Genomic DNA, 20,078 nt, shown 5'->3' with positions numbered 1-20,078 from the left:
CCACCAGACCTGCTGAGTATTTCCAGCACTTATTGTTTTTGTTTCAGATTTCCAACATCTGCAGTATTTTGCTTTTATTTCAGTCTTCAGCTAATTCGATTCACTCCACCTGATATCAAGAAAACAGCTGAAGGCACTGGACACAGCAAGGGCCCTGACAACATCCCCGCTGTAGTACTGAAGACGTGCTCCCGAACTAGCTGCACCTCTAGCCAAGCTGTTCCAGTACAGCTACAACACGAACATTTACCTGACAACGTGGAAAGTTGCACAGGTATGTTCTGACCGTAAAAAGCAGGACAAAGCCAATACGGCCAATTACCACCCCATCAATCTACTCTCAATCATAAGCAAAATGATGAAAGACACTTCCTCAGCAATAACCTGCTCACCGATGCTCAGTTTTGGTTCTGCCAGGGCCAGTCAGCTCCAGACCTGTTTACAACCTTGGCCCAAACATGGACAAAAGAGCTGAATTCCAGAGGTGAGGTGAGAGTGACTGCCCTTAACTGATTATGGTATCAAGGAATCCTAGGAAAACTCTACACTGGTTGGAGTCATACATAACACAACGGAAGATGGCTGTGGTTGTTGGAGACCAATCATCTCAGTCCCAGGACATCACTGTAGGAGTTCCTCAGGGTAGTGTCCTAGGCCCAACCATCTTCAGCTGCTTCATCAATGACCTTCCCTCCATCATAAGGTCAGAAGTGGGGACATTCGCTGATGATTGTATGATGTTCATTACCATTCACAACTCCTCAGATTCTGAAGCAGTCCATGACTGCATGCAGCAAGATCTTGGCAACATTCAGTCTGGGCTGTTAAGTGGCAAGTAACATTTGTGCCACAAAGTGTCAGATGATTACCATCTCCAACAAGAGAGGTTCGAACCATTGTCCTTGATATTCAGTGGCAATACTATTGCTGAATCCCCAACCATCAACATCCTTGAGGTTACCATTGACCAAAGTCTTAACTGGACCAGCCATATAAATACTGTGGCTACAAGAGCAGGTCAGAGGCTGGGAATTCTGTGGCAAGTAATTCACCTCCTGACTCTCCAAAGCCTACAAGGCACAAGTCAGGAGTGTGATGGAATACTCTCCACTTGCCTGGATGAGTTCAGCTCCAACAACACTCAAGAAGCTCGACACCATCCAGGACAAAGCAGCCCGCTTGATCAGCACCCCATCCACAAATATTCACTCCCTCCAGCGCACAGTGGCAGCAGTGTGTACCATGTGCAAGATGCACTGCAGCAACCTGCCAAGTCCCCTTCGACAGCACCTTCCAAACCCGCAACTTCTGCCACCAGGAAGGACCTGCATGTGGGAACACCGTCACCTGCAAATTCTCCTCCAAGTCGCACTCCATCCTGACTTGGAAATATATCGACTTTCCTTCACTGTCGCTATGTCAAAACCTTGGAACTGCCTCCCTAACAGCACTGTGGCTGTACCTACACCACATGGACTGCCACGGTTAAGAAAGTGGCTCACTACCACCATCTCAAGGGCAATTAGGGATGGACAATAAATGCTGTCTTCGCCAGCAATGCTCACATCCCATGAACGAATAACTTAAGTCTATGAAGCTAGTTCCAGTCTTCAGCTGCTTCTGGTACCCTGGCTCAATGTTGGTATTGAGGGCAAGGACCTGATCAGAGCAACTTCTTCCTTCTCTGAAGCCTGTCTGTTTGTTTGGAGGATGGCTTCTACACCCAGTTACATTGGTTAATGGTGATGCGACAGTAGCTTTTGGGATCATTGGCTGGTTTTCCGGGCTTTAGGATGGCAATGACTTTGGAATGGTTCCAGACTTCTAGGATTATCCCAGTGTCAAAGATATTGCAGGTGAGTTTAGCAAGCCACATCAGTCCATTTGGACCCTGTTTCTAGGGGAATTCAGGGTAGATGCCATCAATCCTGTGACCTTCCAAGACTTGGTGGCTGTCAGTGCTGTGTCCATTTCTTCAGTGATAAAGGCAGACGAAAAGGTGGCATGCAGAGTGGTTTTTTGCAGAGAGAGCTTAAGCAGCTTTTTCATTCTGCGTTTGTTTTTAATGGTAGTTGTTGCCTTTGATTTGGTTAGGAAACAGGCCGCAATGACATCTGCACTGATCTTTGGTCCCTCATGAGGCAGCGCCAAGTTGGCGAAGCAAGTTCCAGGGTTTCCTGCTGGAGCATAAGAAATGCAGGCTGTCATGGTTTCTCACTATCGCACCAATCTGTCTTGTTTAGGGAATCCATAAGTTTCTGTAGCTGGTTCTTGAGTGACATTAAACATTGCCAGCAGTCTCTCGCTGTCCTGGGGCCAGCACGGCATGTATTCTTTCTTGTAGCCGCGCGTGGACGTAGTTGTTTGGGGACACCAGTTTTCTCTGAATTGTGTTCTCAACAATGTTCGTGAAGGTAGGCCAGGAAGCCTTGTGGAAATTTCATCTTGGTTTTGGGACCAAGGCGACTATCGGCACCTTGATCCCTACATGTACGATGCTGGGTCAGTGTTGTGAGTTGGGGAAGTTCTTGAGGATCTTCCAGGAGCAGGTAAGCAGCCATCTTTTGCTGTCACTGGTTATGAAACAGAGATTCGGTGAGTATTCTTCTGCCAGTGGACAGCAGAAAAGGTGCCTGGCTGTTTGGCATCATAGATGAGATGGATCTGGGATTCCAGCATATAGTCTTCTAGTTGTCTTCCAATTCAGTCTACTTTTTGGTACCCCCACATTTAGTGGCAGCTGTTCAAATTGCCCATATAGATGGCTGGGTGGTTGGCAGTTGGTAGAGTGATAGTTGCCATATCTTTGTTGGCTAATAGATATTTACGACATTCAGCTTGCCCACTCTGACTGTAATAGAGAATGATGAGCTGTCTGCCGACGGGATTTCTTCAGCTTCAATAATTAGGTCGGCCCAGACGTATGTGGCCATATTTTGTGTGGTATCGGCATGCTATGATATGGAATTCATGAATTTGTGGATCTTCATCAGAAATCAAGGTGCAGGGTTGCTCGGAGGATAAGATTGTCAATCATTTGTGTTCTAAGTTCCCTTGACAAGATATCTCACTTCACTCTAGATAGACCTTCAACATTGAGTTGACAAATGAGAAGTGCTGGACCAATTATATTGGTTGGTTGGTCCTGAAAGGGACCTTTGGTTGACATGTTCGATGCTTTCATGCTTTGCAGACCAGGAAGCCACCTTTAGGCATTTGGTCATCTTCTTGATGGCATTAGCTGGCAAGTTCTCAATGAATTAGCATACACAGGGATACCGCCTATAGATTACCATTACTTCCCTAAATGCCTCAGATAGCATGAAAGGAAGCAAGGTACAACTTGACCCAAGTCAAAACTTTAGAAGTTCTCTTTCGTATATACAAACTGTACCAAGTTCTTTCATGACAACAACTTGTAACAAATGCCTGGGATGGGGTATAAACTTTTGTTATAGCAAGAAACAAATTAATGATTTATCCCCCAGGGGCTATATACATGAGAGTGTATTAAATCTTAGACACTGTCAAGTAAAAATCAGTGCATGATATGCAAGACAGATTTTTAATTAGTAATGGTTTGAAGGGTTATGGAGAATGGGCAGGAAAATAGAGTTGAGGCCAAGATGAGATCAGCCATGATCGTATTGAATAGCAGAGCAGGCTCGAGGGGCTGAATTGCCTACTCTTGCTCCAAGTTCTTATGTTCCCCGAGATATGAAGGAGTAGTAATATCTAAAGGACTGAGCCCATTACTCTTTTGCATGTATGTTTTAAGTGCAATTCACCAATTCTTCAGGCTCTTGGAAAAGACCAAAGTTGTACCATGATCTTGGACTAAATCCATGAACACACATTTAATGCTGGTGGGAAGACAAGGCCTGTGATTTTGCAGTAATGGCCAAAGGGCAGCAGAAACATGCTACAAGATAACTCGACTTGATATTTTCCTTCAGCATAATTGGTTTGAGTTCAAACACACAATAGACTGCCAGTTCTTCCAATTAGGAGTTTTAATTTAAATGTACGCTCGGAATCTAGGGCAATTTTCTTTTGTGGGTTGGCAGAGCTTTTAGTCAATCCACCTGTTTTATCTAATTTAATGTGTAATTTCACTAATGGTCAGCTGAAGCTTTTAAGCAAATCTAATATTCACCAGAATGATGATAACATACTTTATTTATGGACAGGCTCACAAATACAGACATATAAGACAGAAGCAATAACAGCGAGCTTGTTCAATGTAAAATATCAGTGTGGGCAAAGTAATTGTATTTTGCTTCTATATATGCTCTTTATGTTTACACAGCCAGAGAGCAATCTCAGTCCTGCTTTTCCCTTAGTAACTGGCTCCACAACTCAATGCAATCTCCCCCTCAAAGACCATCCCCTGTGCACCACCATAATATTTCCATTCACTATATTAGCAATGGTTGACAAGGTTAATATTGTAAAATGAATTGTCATATTTCTGTATTGTTGGCTAATGAGAAAGGGAGCAAGTGAAAAAGAGATGACAAGTGGAGGAAGATTAGAGACGTTTAGGCTGTACAATCAAGAAAGATGATGGCTACGATTTACCTCACTGAGATGTATCCACATACAATCCACTCCTTTTAATTCAAAGTCACTTAGTTCAAAATATTTGACAGTTCAAATTTTAAGCACAAAATTCCCACTTTATGCCATTAATGTTGCTGAATTGACATGATTGGATAATTCAAGTTTTTAAAGTGTTAAAAATAACAACTTTAAATTATCAAGCATGGACGGTGGTGAATCTTGTGAGAAGTGTTGCTGCCGCAATTGAAAAGTTTTGTGCCACACACATATCAACTTGACTCAAGCATGTTCAAAAAGCAGCAACAAGTCACAACTGAATAGCTGAATGAGCAGGAGCTTTGTAAAAGAGAGAAAAAAGGTTAGTCGTCTTCTACTTTTCAACACCCTTGATAACCTAACATCTCTCACTTTTGATCTACAAGCAATTGCCAATCTACAGACTTGCCTCAGCAGGAGCAACGAGTCTCTAATTGACCTCAGAATGTCCCTATTTACATCACTTAAACTTTGTGAGCTCAATAAGGAAGACTGTGATAAACAGAGCTCCACCTGAGAACCTGAGTAATATAGTGTACACTATTTAATGTAGCATTCATGTGATTATAAAGCAGCATATCCTTCATGAGCAATGAGACAGGAGATTGATGGGTCTAAGTTATGTTTAAATGGTTTAGAACAGATGCAAATGCATCTGAAAAGGTCAAGGGATAAATAGCACTGAAATCTTTAAGTGTAAGGTTATTGCATAATTACTTACAACTCCAGGTGCCACGAGTCTAGTTTGTGTAGGAATTATGTACTGAACTAGTAATTCTATAAAACGGAACTAATATTCCAGAGAATGTGAGTTCAAATTCCACCGTAGCAGTTTGAGAATTTGAACTCAGTTTTTAAAAAATCTGGAAATAAATGACTGGAATCGGTAAAAGCTGTTGGATTGTCAAGAAATTCCCAACTGGTTTACGAATGCCCTTTTAACCTACTGTCCATATGCAGTCTTACTCAAGTCTAATACCAATGTGGTTAACTCCTAACTGCCCTGTGAAGTGGCCTAGAAAGCCACTCAGTCACATCAAACTGCTATTGGGAAACCAGGGATGGGCAAGAAATGCCAGTCTTGCCAATGATGGCCATATCCTGAGAGGGCAGTAAAATAAATTTTTGGAAATTAGTGTGGAGAGGAAAATAGCGCACTAGTCAAGTTTAAAGGGACAGGGACAGTTTAAGGGGAGTGTTTCAATAGAGAAAACAAACATTAATAAAGCCTTTAAAGGACCTTTAAAAGGCATCTGAAACAAAATGAAGGACAAGGGTTGCCAGGTTTTTCTAGACAAGTGATGGCTCAGTCCAGCACCCGGCCCCCTGGTTGATGGTGGCTGAAGCAGAGAAAGTGCTGCCTGTGGCAATGGTTAGGATGCTGCTGAGTGTGCCACTCCACGGCACCATCCCCATCGGTCAATATTGAAGCCTAATTTGAGGCCACTGCTGACCAAGACCTTACCTTTGAGTGCCAGGCCTGTGCTGCATGGCACAGCTGAGCATCTGCCTCTTTGCTGTATCAAGATCCAGAGTAGACAGGCACCCATTCTATATTGCCATTCAGGTGTGCCAGGGTCTGAAGAAGTGGTTGGCATTTGGGAGAGTGCAGCCAATTGGGCAACATCGGTTCTTGATCACCCTGGTCTGCCTTCATTCCTGGAATGCATTCGAGTGCTTCCGGAGAATCATCCAATATAAAGGGCCGTCAGGCATTCACAGCTCCAATGCCACCATCATGGGTCTGTTGGTTCAGCTCCCCAGTTTGTGTCTGCCAAAGTGAAGCAGTGTTACCTCTCTGTAGATGTTGGTGGGTGCTAACCAGAGGGCAAGAAGACCGCTCAGACATCCATCTACACGCGCTCCCTTTAAGGTCAGCTTAGAGGATTCCTACTGGAAAACCCAGCATTGCCACTAATAGTGCTACATGGATGCGAACATACGAATTTGGAGCAGAGGTAGGCCATTCGGCCCCACAAGCCTGCTCTGCCATTTGATAAGATTTGATTTTGGCCATAACGTTACTTTCCCTGCGGCTGGGGCAAAATAATATCAACTAAGGACAACTGGCACAAAGGCTCAGGAGGGTCTAAGAACCAGCAGGAGAGAAAAAAAAATAATTCTTTAGGAGACAGCCTATACACTTACTTTCGTCATTGGTGTTCTCCAGTTTGAACACTAAAGTCAACGCAGCATCTCAGATATCTGCCGATCAAGAAATCAATTGGGGGACTTCCTCTCCCCAACTCAACCTGCCTGCTTTGGACAGCAGCTTCCATTGTCTGCCCCCAAAACAACTAGAAATGGGAAGTGGATCCAAAAGTAAGCAGAAATTTGGACAAACTAATCTGTGCTGAATCTTTTGCTCCAGTACGTCTTACCTGCCCCCTGTTCTGGGTACAATTTGGTGACAGAAATCAACCCCACTAGAGACATATCAAAAAATGCTTCGCACTAAGTGTGCTTCTCCCTCACCCAATAGTCACCAAGGACTGAAATTGCAAGGTTGCTCTCCCAACCTGGAGCCTTGCTGAGTACAGGTTGGAGATAGAAATTGAATGCTATAGCTTCCAATTCTCTGACCTGTGATAGCTGGGAGCAGAGCCTTCCAATATCAGCTTTGCGGTCAACACAGAGAGACTTTATTATACTGGCTTCAGTGCAACCATTGCCCCCAATATGGAGAGAACAATCCCCTTGTACCATTTTTAATGATTCATGGCTGACATTCGAATCAGTCCAGCAAAGAGTAATCCTGTAATTCATTAGATCTCAACACAGTGCCAGTCATGGCTCAGTGGTAGCATTATCACCCCTGGGTCAGAAGGTTGTGGGCTTAAGTCCCACTCCAGAGACTTGAATACATAATGCATACCGACACTCCCTGTGTCAGTACTGAGGGAGTGCTGCACTGACAGAGGTGCCATCTTTTGGGTGAGAAGTTAAACTAAGGCCCGCCTGCTCTCTCAGGTGAACATAAAAGATCCCATGGCACTATTTCAGAGAAGAGCAGGGGAGATCTCACGGTGTCCTGACCAATATTTATCCCTCAACCAACATCACAAAAGAATAGATTATTTGGTCATTTTCAAATAGCTTTTTGTGGGAGCTTGCTATATGCAAATTGGATGCCACATTTTATACAATACAACAGTAACTACACTTCTACAGTTGTAAAATGCTTTGGGGTATTCTGATGTTGTGAAAGATACTATAGAAATGCCAGTTTATTGTTTCATGTTTTACATTAGAGGGAAGATTAAACAGTTCATGACTTAATGGTCGAATTGGGTAAGATTTAGCTTGAGTAGCTCTTTTTATATAGAATCCTTCTGTTGGGGAGCAATAAGAGACTGATGTGATTCTAAAGGACTAGATTGTGCACAACTTCACATTTTTGGAGTTGTTTAGTTTATGAAAAAACAAGTAGCTAGTTGCGATGATATGCACAATCCTTTGACAAGTGAACATGTCTCTTGTTTAATATAGAGTTATATACTTATACAACACAGAAACAGGCCCTTTGGCCCACCGTGTCCCTGCCGGCCATCAAGCCTATCTATTCTAATCCCATTTTCCAGCACTTGGCCCGTAGCTTTGTATGCTATGGCGTTTTAAGTGCTCATCTAAATACTTCTCAAATGTGATTCCAACCACCCTCTGGGTGAAAATTTTTTTCTTCAAATCCCCTCTAAACCTCCTGCCCCTTACCTTAAATCTATGCCCCCTGGTTATTGACACCTCCGTTAAGGGAAAAAGTTTCTTCCTATCTACCCTATATGTACCCCTCATAATTTTGTATACCTCAATCAGGTCCCCCCTCAGCCTTCTCTGCTGTAAGGAAAACAACCCTAGCCTATCCAGTCTCTCTTCATAGCTGAAATGCTCCAGCCCAGGCAACATCCTGGTGAATCTCCTCTGCCCCCTCTCCAGTGCAAACACATCCTTCCTATAGTGTGGCAACCAGAACTGTACACAGTACTCCAGCTGTAGCCTAACTAGCATTTTATACAGCTCCATCATAATCTCCCTGCTCTTATATTCTATGCCTCAGCTAATAAAGGCAAGTATCCCATATGTCTTCCTAACCACCTTATCTACCTGTGCTGCTACTTTCAGTGATCTATGGACAAGTACACCAAGGTCCCTCTGACTCTCTGTATTTCCTAGGATCCTATCATCCATTGTATATTCCCTTGCCTTGTTAGTCCTCCCAAAATGCATCACCTCACACTTCTCAGGATTAAATTCCATTTGCCACTGTTCTGCCCATCTCACCAGCTCATCTATATCGTCCTGTAATCTAAGGCTATCCTCCTCACTATTTACGACACCACCAATTTTCGTGTCATCTGCGAACTTACTGATCATACCTTCTATAGTCACGTCTAAATCATTAATGTACACGACAAACAGCAAGGGTCCCAGCACCAATCCCTGTGGGACACCACTGGTCACAGGCTTCCAATCGCAAAAACAACCCTCAACCATCACCCTCTGCCTCCTGCCACTAAGCCAATTTTGGATCCAACTTGCCAAATTGCCCTGGATCCCATGGGCTCTTACCTTCTTGACCAATCTCCCATGCGGAACCTTATCAAAAGCCTTACTGAAGTCCATGTAGACTACATCAACTGTTTTACCCTCATCTACACACCTAGTTACCTCCTCGGAAAATTCAATCAAATTTGTTAGACACCATCTCCCCCTGACAAAGCCATGCTGACTATCCCTGATTATTCCCTGCCTCTCCAAGTGGCGATTAATCCTGTCCCTCAAAATTTTTTCCAATAGCTTCCCTACCACCGATGTTAGACCCACAGGCCTGTAATTACCTGGTTTATCCCTGCTACCCTTCTTGAATAATGGTACCACATTTGCTGTCCTCCAGTCCTCTGGCATTTCTCTTGTGACCAGAGAGGATTTGAAAATTTGTGTCAGAGCCCCTGCAATCTCCTCACTTGCCTCACATAGCAGTCTGGAATACATCTCATCTGGGCCTGGGGATTTATCCACTTTTAAACCCACTAAAACTGCTAATACCTCCCCCCTTTCAATGCTAATTTGTTCGAGTATATCACAATCCCCTTCCCTGATCTCTACACCTACATCGTCCTTCTCCATAGTGAACATAGATGAAAAGTAATCATCTAAAATCGCTTTTTTGTGGAGACTAGAGGTATAAGGCACTTGTAGGCTTGCCAAATTTGGTTGGGTGTATTCGCGAAGGTGTCATCATATGACTTCCTATCTCAAACCAGCCTGCCCCACATTCTCGTCATTTGTCCATGCTCTGGGCACGCTGCCTTCCCACACCAATTGGAAAGCAAACAGAGTCTTTGATACCCGATTACATTAAACTTAGCTGTTAATCAAACAGCCTTTTCCCCATCCAATATTTTAAAAATTAATAAATGAAAGCATTCAAAAAATGAAAGAACATTTTTCTTTTAATGCACTTTGATTTTTCTCCAGGATTGCATGCAGCAGTGCCCAGACATTGATCTTCAATTCCTGGAGACTACAGAACAATCCTGCAATGTTGGCAACTCGAGATGCTTGGCATTGTGGAGCAACAATGGACTTAGCTGCTTGTGAGAGTGGTCCAGGGTGCAAGCTTCGACTGGAGCTGGCTGAGAGAATCAAGTTTCCTTTCCTGACTTTAAGGTCCATGGATATTTTATGTGCACTAATATTAAGCACTCAATTTTTATTACCCCCATCAATAATTTTATTTGGCACATTTTTGAATGATAGGTTCAGTTTTCTATAAGGTTAGAATTTAATGGGTAAATGTAGTGTACTGCATTTACAGGACTGAAGAGGCCATCTTGCCACCTCCTCACCACCCCCCAACCCACAACCCAACTCTTTAGTTTGTGTTAAATTCATTGGTCTCAGTTCGGACTAGACTTGACTGTGACACCGAAAGGGCTTTTGAAGAGGGAGAATTGACTAGAGCTGTCGCTCCTGATTGCTCTCTGTGACCTAGTTTGGGACATGCATACGTTTGGCAACTGGAGAGGACAGGATTGCCTGTGATGCTTTCCACAGTCGAATAATTAGTTGACATTTGCTGTAAGTTTGTGCATGAAGATTGGTCACTTGGGTGAGATACCAGAGGGTGGATGGACATTGAAGAACTGCACCCAAGTAAGGAGAGAAATGAGAGAGAACATTATTGAATTGAGCTTTTTTTTTGGCTGAGTGACAAGAGAAACTTTAAATTTTGTTGCTAGCCTCAATACAGATGACTAGTACATGATGACATTGTACTCACTTGGCATGTACGTTCAGACATTAGTAGTGACACAATTCCAAGCTTTTACTGATACAGCACATTGTTCGTACAGGTTTCCAGCTTAACATGCTTTGAGTTCAGGACAACTGGAGGTCATATATTCAGGCACATAGGGTTTAAATAAAATCTGACACAAAACCAGCTGTGAAGTAAAGTACAAAATATTCAATTTGTTGCATTTAAAAAAAAATAAAGACAGGCTCTCGGATAACAAAAATCCACAGCACATTGAAGCAAGCAAGAAAGAAAAACTTGCATCCACACAGTGCCTTTCATAATCTCAGACTGTCCCAAAGCATTTCACAGCCAATGAAGTTCTTTTGAATTGTAGTCATTATGTAGGAAACGCAGCAGCCAAATTGTGCACCGTAATGTCCCACAAACAGCAATGAGAGAAATGGCCAGATAATCTGTTTATGGTGGCATTAATGTTGTCCAGGACACCAGGAGAATTCCCCTGCTCTTCTTCCAATGTTACCGTGGTATTGTTTAGATCCACCTGAGCAGGCAGAGGAGGGGCCTCAGTTTAACATCCCATCTGAGCTGGCAGCTCTGTTAACGCAGCACTCCTCACGAGCGTGCAAGGGCAGAGAACATCATTGCAGTCCATTTGATCAAAAATTCAAAGCAATACCATTTTGTACTTTATCTCTTTCTCCTCTCGACCACTACCATCATCAAAAAGCCATCCAGTTCCCTGTTAGATTATTTTGACACTGTCCACCTCTACTGTTTCCCTGCCCACTGTTAAGATAATTATACATTATCCTTCTGTAATAACCAATTCGAAAAAGCTAGAGACAGTAATATGTCTGACAGTTATTACCATTCTAAAGCATTCATCTTAAGACAATATACAGAGTATTACATACACTCCTACATCTAGAGACTCAAATGGAAATAACTTCCTGGGAAACATGACCATCACTTAGACAAATCCATTCACAGTCCCTTGTCTTGAAAGTAGCTAAAGTTCCTACTGAATTTTGCTTTGTATCTTTTTTTTTTACTTTGTTTTAAAAAAAGAGCATTCATCTTGCTGAGGTTTTCATTACCCTTAGGTCGTCGAACATACAATGATAGAGACCTTGGGCTTGATTTTTAGGTCTCACCGGGGCCAGGTGCAAAGGCGGGCAGGCACTAAAGCTTGCGCCACTGGCATGTGTGCTGGCTCCCAGGCTCCATCCCGCTCCCCTGGGCCACTTTCATGTACGCGGGCTGGCCGATTTTCCAGTCAGCCTCCAGGTTCCCAAAGGCGGCAGGGGCCAATTTAGCTGCCTGGATTCCAGACTGGCCTAGAGAACCTCACTGCCTGGCTGGGTGCAGTAGCAGCCACAGGCCGCCCTGTCCCTGTAAGGGAGCTCTCTCCCCCCCCCACCACCTTCAACCCCTACCACAGTGATGACCTGGCTGCAAAAGCCATTTTATAGTTTAAATTTTAAAAGGCTGGAGAAAGCGTACCTCCATTTTGAAGTACCCTCTCCCTTACTTACCTGGCATGGCATCCTGCTGCTCCTTTCAAGTTGGAAGGCCTCTGTTTGGCCCTCAGATTTGAGAGCCCACCCGCTGCACTTAATTGGACAGAGAACCTGCCCTCTGACCATTAATTGGTCATTCCCACACAGTGCGGATTTCTGATCCTCATTTGAACTTGACAGCAGGGTTCCGAAGGCCACAGGGAAAATCCAGTCCCTCATGCCCTGGTTAATATCCTGGTCAATATCTTACATAGGATTACATTGGATTACATAGAATAAACAGCCCAGAAACAGGCCAGTTCTGAAGAAGGGTCACTGACCTGAAACGTTAATTCGGCTTCTCTCTCCACAGATGCTGCCAGACCTGCTGAGTTTTTCCAGAACTTTCTGCTTTTATTACAGAAACAGGCCATTTGGCCCAACCAGTCCATGCTGGCATTGATGCTCTACTCAAGCCTCCTCCCCTCTTTCCTCATCTAAATTTATCATCATAACCCTCTATTCCCTTCTCCCTCATATTCTCATCAAGCTTCCCCTTAAATGCATCTATACTATTCACTTCAACTACTCCCTGTGGTAGCGAGTTCCACATTGTCATCACTCTTTGAGTAAAGAAGTTTCTTCTGAATTCCCGATTGGAATTCTTGGTGACTATCTTATATTGATGGCCTTTAGTTATGCTCTTCCCCACAAGTGAAACATTCTCTCTCTATCCACTCTGTCAAAAGCTTTCATAATTTAAAGATCTCTGTTAGGTCACCCCTCAGCCTTCCTTTATTAAACAGAAAAGAGACCCAGCCTGTTTATCCTTTCCTGATATGTGTACTCATGAATTACTGGTAACATCCTTGTAAATCTCTCCTCAAAACCTACCTCTTTGACCAAGCTTTTGGTCATCTGACCTAATATTGGGCTGAATTTTGTGCTCCATCTAAGGCAGACTTGGCAGCAAAGGGGGACAGAAAATTGCTGCAGAGTCGTCCGCCTAAATTTCGGCGCCATGCCACAGTGTCCCAATTATATCAGAGGTGAGTAAGTAACCTGGCAGTATTGACGCCCCAATATGACAGTAATGTAATTTAAATTGCTGAAATGCTATTTAGCATTCATTTGAATGTAATTCTTTCTGATTCTACAAAGGTCCATAATTTTGCGGATGATGTGCGGCAATCACATGCCTTCAGATTTGCGACCCTGAAAAACTGGAAAGAGGCCTCAGTGCCACAATGGGAAGGTAACCTGACTGTAGCAGCATAGGGGAAGTGGAGGGTACAGCAGCCATTGCCGCTATGCCGACGGTCCAAGGAGTTTCTGTATAGCAGGGGTTCTCTGCAAGGGGGATGTGTGTATTGGGGCACTCTGCAAGGGGATTCTGTGTATCAGGGGTGCTGTACAAGGGTAGAGGTTGTGTGTATCGGGGGGCCATAAGAGGGTATCATAAATGATATTATGTGTGTGATGTCTCACACAGCTGGAAAAGATGGTAGACCAACATTAACCGTTAGTCTTGAGGTACATTAAGCATCCAGACAAGCAAAAACTTACAAAGATATTTGGCCAGGCAGGCTCATCTCTGCCTTGGAAGGGGGATGAAGGCCAGGGGACACCTGCCATGGGTCTCATACTCCCTGTGTTTTTGGATCCCCTTGGCGTGTTGAGGTGCCTCTGACGAAGGCAGGCCCACGAGGCAGCTGCACCTGATCCTGAGGCTCCATGATGAGAGCATCAGCAGCTGGCCAAACCAAGAAGGGCCCAAGTACACCAGAGAGTCTACAGGACTCGCATCAGCCACCTCCAGATGTCCGAGCGACACTGTCAGTGAAGACTATGGCTTTCCAGGGAGGCCGTCACAGACCCATGTGGCCTTCTGCAGGACGATTTGCGACCAATGGGATTTGGTGGTCACCCTATGGTTGTGGCATTACCGTGGCGCTCAACTTCTACACATCGGGATCTTCCTAGGGATCCACCGGGGACATGTGTTGGGTCTCCCAGGCCACAACGCACCAATGGCCTGTTCAAGAGGACGGCAACTTTGTGCGCTACTGGACCGACCCTGACAGTCAGGCCGAGAGGGACATCGGATTTGCGGTGATAGCTGGATTCCCACAGGTGCAAAGTGCAATAGATTATACGATGTGGCCATCTAGGCTCCCACAGACCAATCAGCTGCCTTCATCAACAGGAAGGGTTTCCATTCAATCAACGTTCAATTGGTCTGCAACCACCGAAAGCATTTCCTGCAAGTGTGTACCAGCTCCTGGGAAGAAACCACGATGCCTACATACTTCAACAATCCCAGGTGCCACAGCTTTTCAATTCTCCTGCTCACCTTCAGGGGTGGATTCTCAGGATTAAGGGCTATCCATTGAAGACAATGGCTCTGACGCCTGTGAGGAACCCTTGAAATGCAGCAGGGGAGAGGTACAACACTTGCCACGGCTGTACCTGAGCAACCATTGAGCAAGCCATTGGACTGTTGAAGATGAGGTTTTGCTGCCTTGATCAATCTGGTGGAGCCCTGCAGTATGCCCCAGTGAGGGTCTCATGTATCATGGTGGTCCACTGCACTCTGCACGATCTACTACTTCAGATACTTCAGAGGGGGCGGAGGCCTTATATGAGGAAGACATGCATGAGTGACAAACATTCTCCGACAAAGAGGACGTGGAGGAGAGACAGGGTGAAACAGCTGGAGAAGAAGACAACATGGCAATGGAAGCCAGACAGGGTGAGTGACGCACAAAGCAGGCAAGAGACAACCTCATAATGGCCCACTTTCAGGCACCCTGATGTCTACTCAATAATAATGCAATAAAGACTGACATTTCATGCATGTAGTCTTCTGTGTTCCATCTGTGTTACCTGAATGCAGACCAGCTATATTGTGCGCGAGGGTCCATGGGAGAGCATTTGTTCATTACTTCTTCAGTCACATTTCCATAATAGTGAGGCCTGTGGTCACATGGCCACTACTCTAAGAGGTATGTTAGAATTCAGAGGGTCACAATTCAGGCATGGTGGAAGGCTGGTTTCCACACAATAAAGGTTAATGATTGGCACAAAAGAGCATGTAATTAAATTGAACATGACATAGTTGTATCACCCGTGAATACCCATGTGTGGCTAGGTGATTTGTTTTACACACCTGCGGGTCTCCAACACGGTGTGACCTCAGTGCTAGCAGCCATGCTGGAGACAGGCTACTGATCAGGAGGCCCCCTTGGCCTGAGATGACTTTGGCACTGGTGCAGGACTCTCCGCAGTCATCATGGGTGCTGGAGCTGGGCTCACTGGCAGAGGGGTTGAGGAGCTGGTGTCCACACTCGAAATGCCCTGAGGGGAGCCCCCAGATGTGAAGCGCAGCCTCTCCTCCTCCCTCTCAAGGTTTGCAGGAACCTCCCTGATCACCAGAGAAGAGCCATGAGCGGGGAAAGTCTCCAGCCTCCTTGTCCTTCTCTCGTCTCGCCAATGCTCACCTGAGCTAATGGCCATGGTGAAGGTTTGCAGGTTGTGGCATATGTGTGGATTCTGGGTCTCCAAGAGGGTCACCAACCTCTCAATGAATGAAGCCAAGTGCTCATATTCCTGGGACATGGCAGCAGACATGACATGGATAGACTCCCCATTGTCTGCTCAAGGCTACGCATGGCCTCTGGCATCTCTGCCAAATGTTGCCTTACCTCTCTCTGCAACTGCAGCATGCCCTGTGCTATCGACACCTGAGGCTCATCACCATCCTGGGGCTCAGAATGGGCCTGACCACCCACAGTCCTCCGACTGTCAGAGGCCTCAGTTGTCCCAGCCTTAGCCAGCTGCTCGGGCTCGTGTGCAGTGCTCTCACCAGATTGTGACCCTGATTCTAATGCTGATCGATTACCCACTGAGGTGAAAGTATCTGAGCAGGTGGAAGGTGCAGGAGAGTTGTGGTCCTCCTCCACAGAGGTTGACGGGTGTCCCTCTGGGGCTGCAGTCACCTGCGGACATCGAGCTACAAGATACAATGAAAACATATGTGGGTTAAGCTACATATATCCCATTAAGGATAGCATGCCAGAGCTTGCTCTCCATGATGAATGAATTTTTAGTTGATCGGCAATAACCACGTTCCTGCACAGGGACCCTGATCTCCCCATCTGAAATAGCATGTCCGCCTTAGCAACCCGCTAGTTCTAGGGCCTCTTTATCGGCCTGGCTGAGAGGGTGCATGTCTGGCATTCCGCCACCAATCATGACTACCTCCCTCCTGTTATGGGCCCTCTTCTCCTGCAGAAGCAAAGATGTAATAGTTCTAAATTGGTGTACGTTTCACCACATTGGTTCTGCTAACATGGAGAATGTATCTCATACTCACTCACACAGTAGTCATGGGATTTACTAGGGCTGAGATATAAACGAAAGAGACTTGTTTCACAAATGCAGCCATGCATCTGTCATGAATCTGTTATTACCTCCCTGTCTCTGGAATGGCAGTGGCTCCCTCACAATGTGGCACATCGCATAGTGACACCCAAATCACACAAAGCAATTTTGAAACGTAGCACTTACTTGGCTGCATGTAAGAGGTCATTGACCCTCTTCTTGCACTGGACGCAGTTGCACCGGGTCACCCCACGGCTGCTGACCTCTTCTGCAATCTTCGTCTAGGTTTACTTGGTCGGACGAGAGGACCTCTTCTTGGCATTGCTGGGGAAGAGGACCTCCTGCCTTTCCCTTGCAGCCTGGAGGAGAATCAGTAGGGAGGCATCACTTAAGTGTGGGGCCACCCTTGCTCTGACTTCTGGCATCCTCAACAGTCTTCCCAGACTGTTTGTTGAGATTGCAATTGATATTATTATACAGACGTTTCTGATGAATGAGCTGCTGTGGACTGCAAGGAAAGAGTGAACGCAGGGCTGACAAGCTTTGAAAAATGGCACCAGCACCTGTTCTGAGATCAGCTGATGCCGTGATCGGCGTCTCGCCTGCCGCCCCCGCCACTTGATTGGGGGCAGACGTCTGCCTTCATTAAGTTAAATGGCTGCCCGCCGCATAATTACGGTGGCGCGGCCGCTCACATGACATGCGGGACTGCTGCCATTTTGCGCACCTGCCACCGTCCCTGGCGGTGGGATCATTAAATTCAGCCCAATGTCTCTTTGTGTGTCTTGGTATCATTTTAGAATGCTCCCATGAAGCACCTTAGGAAGTTTTATTATATTAAGGGTACTATATAAATATAAGTTGTTGTTGTTGATATTGGCCAAGGGGACTGAAATGGATGTATTGTCAGGGGATTGTGGGTTCACATTGGGGGTGAGAAAGTTCCTTTTAACTGAAGCAAAGCCTCGCTACGTGGTCCCTCTCTCTCCATTTAGTTGCAGCTGGTAACATGTTCTCTCCTTCCTTCCTCCTCCTCCCTGGATGACCTCTGGATCCCATTTCAAAGTCAGAATAGTGAAGTTGTGAAGGACGCAGCACACTACCACAAACATGGAGACCCTCTCGGGCACGTACTGCAGAGATACCCTGAGTGATCTAAGCAGCAAAATCTCTGCTTCAGCAGACCAATGGCTTGCTCCACGGTGTTACCTGTGGCTCCATGGTTCTCATTGAAGGCCCTCTGACCTCAGATGGTGGAATGGCGGAAGAGGGACCTGAGCCATGTGTGAAGGGGTTATCCATTGTCTCCGAGCAGCTATCCTGCTGTCTGACTTGGAGGCCTGAAGACTGTTGTAGGATGACAGCATCGTGGGTGCTGCCAGGATAATGGATATTCATCTCGATGAATTTCTTGGTTTGGTCACACACCAACTCCACATTGACTGTGGTAGCCGCAGTGGTTGTGGAGTTCCTCCCTGTTCACGTGGAAGGCTCACAGTGCCATGTGAGTGCCGTCTATGGCCCCCTGCAATATCAAGAAGACTGCTATTCTAGTGAACCCACATGCCTGCTCATCCTGGTCTTCCCTCCTCAGGGAGATGAGGATGAAGTTTACTCTTCTCCTGTAGAGTGCCTCTGTCACTTCCCAAATACTTCCGTAAATATGACTAATGTCACCAGCTCCCACCTGGAAGAAATTGGTTGCAACGAAGGAAAGGGCGACAGTAATCTTCACAGCAACCGAGAGCGCTATCCTGGTTTGAGGCTCTAGGTCTTTGTGAAGTAGGGGACACAGCTCCGTCACCATCTCCTTAGTGAAGCAAGGCCTCCTGAGGCACTGCTCATATCTCAACCCAATGCAGGAGTGGTGCTCTTGGAAGATCCTCTCAGGGTAGGGCCTTCTAAGGAGAGCCCTCCTTCCTCGCAGAGGTTCCCCTCTGCCTGTCCTGCTCATGGTGCATAGCAAGCGCTACTGCAACTACTGTCCCCATACCTATAAAAGGCAATGTAATTCTCTCAGCCTTTCTGTGGTCAGCAGAAACCTTCAAACTCCTCCAGAAAGTCACCACAGTATTTCCACCAACTTGGCCTGAGCCTAAGTCAAAAGCACATCAGCTAAAACTTGTTGAGTGGCCCTTTAAATAACCCCAGAACAGAGTCAATCTTACTTGCTAATGCGTGTTGTTTCAGGAGTGCATAAGGATGACATCTTTGCACATTCATTGGCCAATTTTACTAATTGTGCTTTGCATCAGCCCATTGATCTCGCCATTTCAAACTCTTCAAGCACACACAGGGGATGCACCTGTGTGCACCCCTCCAATCACCTGATGCAGTGCGGCCCACATGGGAAGCAGCCAGCAGCATCTCCTCACTAGCAAGTTGGAGGTATGTCTGCGTAGCGCCGATTGAAGCAGTGGTACGCCCTTTAATTTTGCAGCCCTTGTGTGTAATGGCATTGCCTTTTGCACCACCATGCCACACAGACCATAATGTTCCATGTTGATGCTTGCTCTATGCGGAATTAGCTCATCCCAGGCTGGGCAGTCATTGGGATGTTAGAGTTGGCCTTCGTATCCCTGGGCTAGAGAAGAAAAAGAAAATTAGGCAGGGTTCTTGCACCTGATTCCTATCCAGAAACTCTGCTAGACATGTATCAGGTCAGAAGAGCATTTGGTTCAGTTGCTGTGGTGCAATACTTCCTCAATGCTCATTGCCTAGAGTTACCCATGAGGAATGGTCAATTTTGGGTTGGTACTGGAGAGCCGTTAGTCCCCAGGGTACCATATAAAGCAGTGATTCTGACTGGTAGTCCACGGGCTGGTCCAAAATGCAAGTCACTGACGTGCAACACCACGGTCGAGGCCACATGGCAGAACAGGTCCGAATCCTCATCCCGACCAATTGAAACATCACACAACCAGACTGGCTCCCACATGAACACCACGAGTCGTCATGAGGGCGAGCAACAACAATGTAGTTTTATGAGCAGGATTTATGCTGCTGTTACAACATACAACTGCGAGATCGGATTTTCAACACTTGTGGGGTTCAAAACAAAGAGAAGTGACTGGCTGAATGGGGAGTCTGACATGAGACTGACCCTCTCCAGCTTGGAACCAGACATCACCTCATTGGTGTTTCATCAAAAGCAGCGCAATTCTTCCTTTTAATTCTGTTGAGTTTTTTTGCGGTGGCAAGCGAAAGTGGCTGGGGTAGGACCTGTAGGTAGTCCATGGGGTCTTTTGCCCCGCCCAAGCAGTCTGCGGACGAGAAAGTTCGAGAATCACTGATATGAAGAGTCAGGAGTGAAAGGAGAAAGAAATACTTGCACTTAT

This window comes from Heterodontus francisci, chromosome 18 (assembly GCF_036365525.1).
Source record: "Heterodontus francisci isolate sHetFra1 chromosome 18, sHetFra1.hap1, whole genome shotgun sequence".
NCBI lineage: Eukaryota > Metazoa > Chordata > Chondrichthyes > Heterodontiformes > Heterodontidae > Heterodontus > Heterodontus francisci.
Note: the sequence above shows the minus strand (reverse complement) of the source record.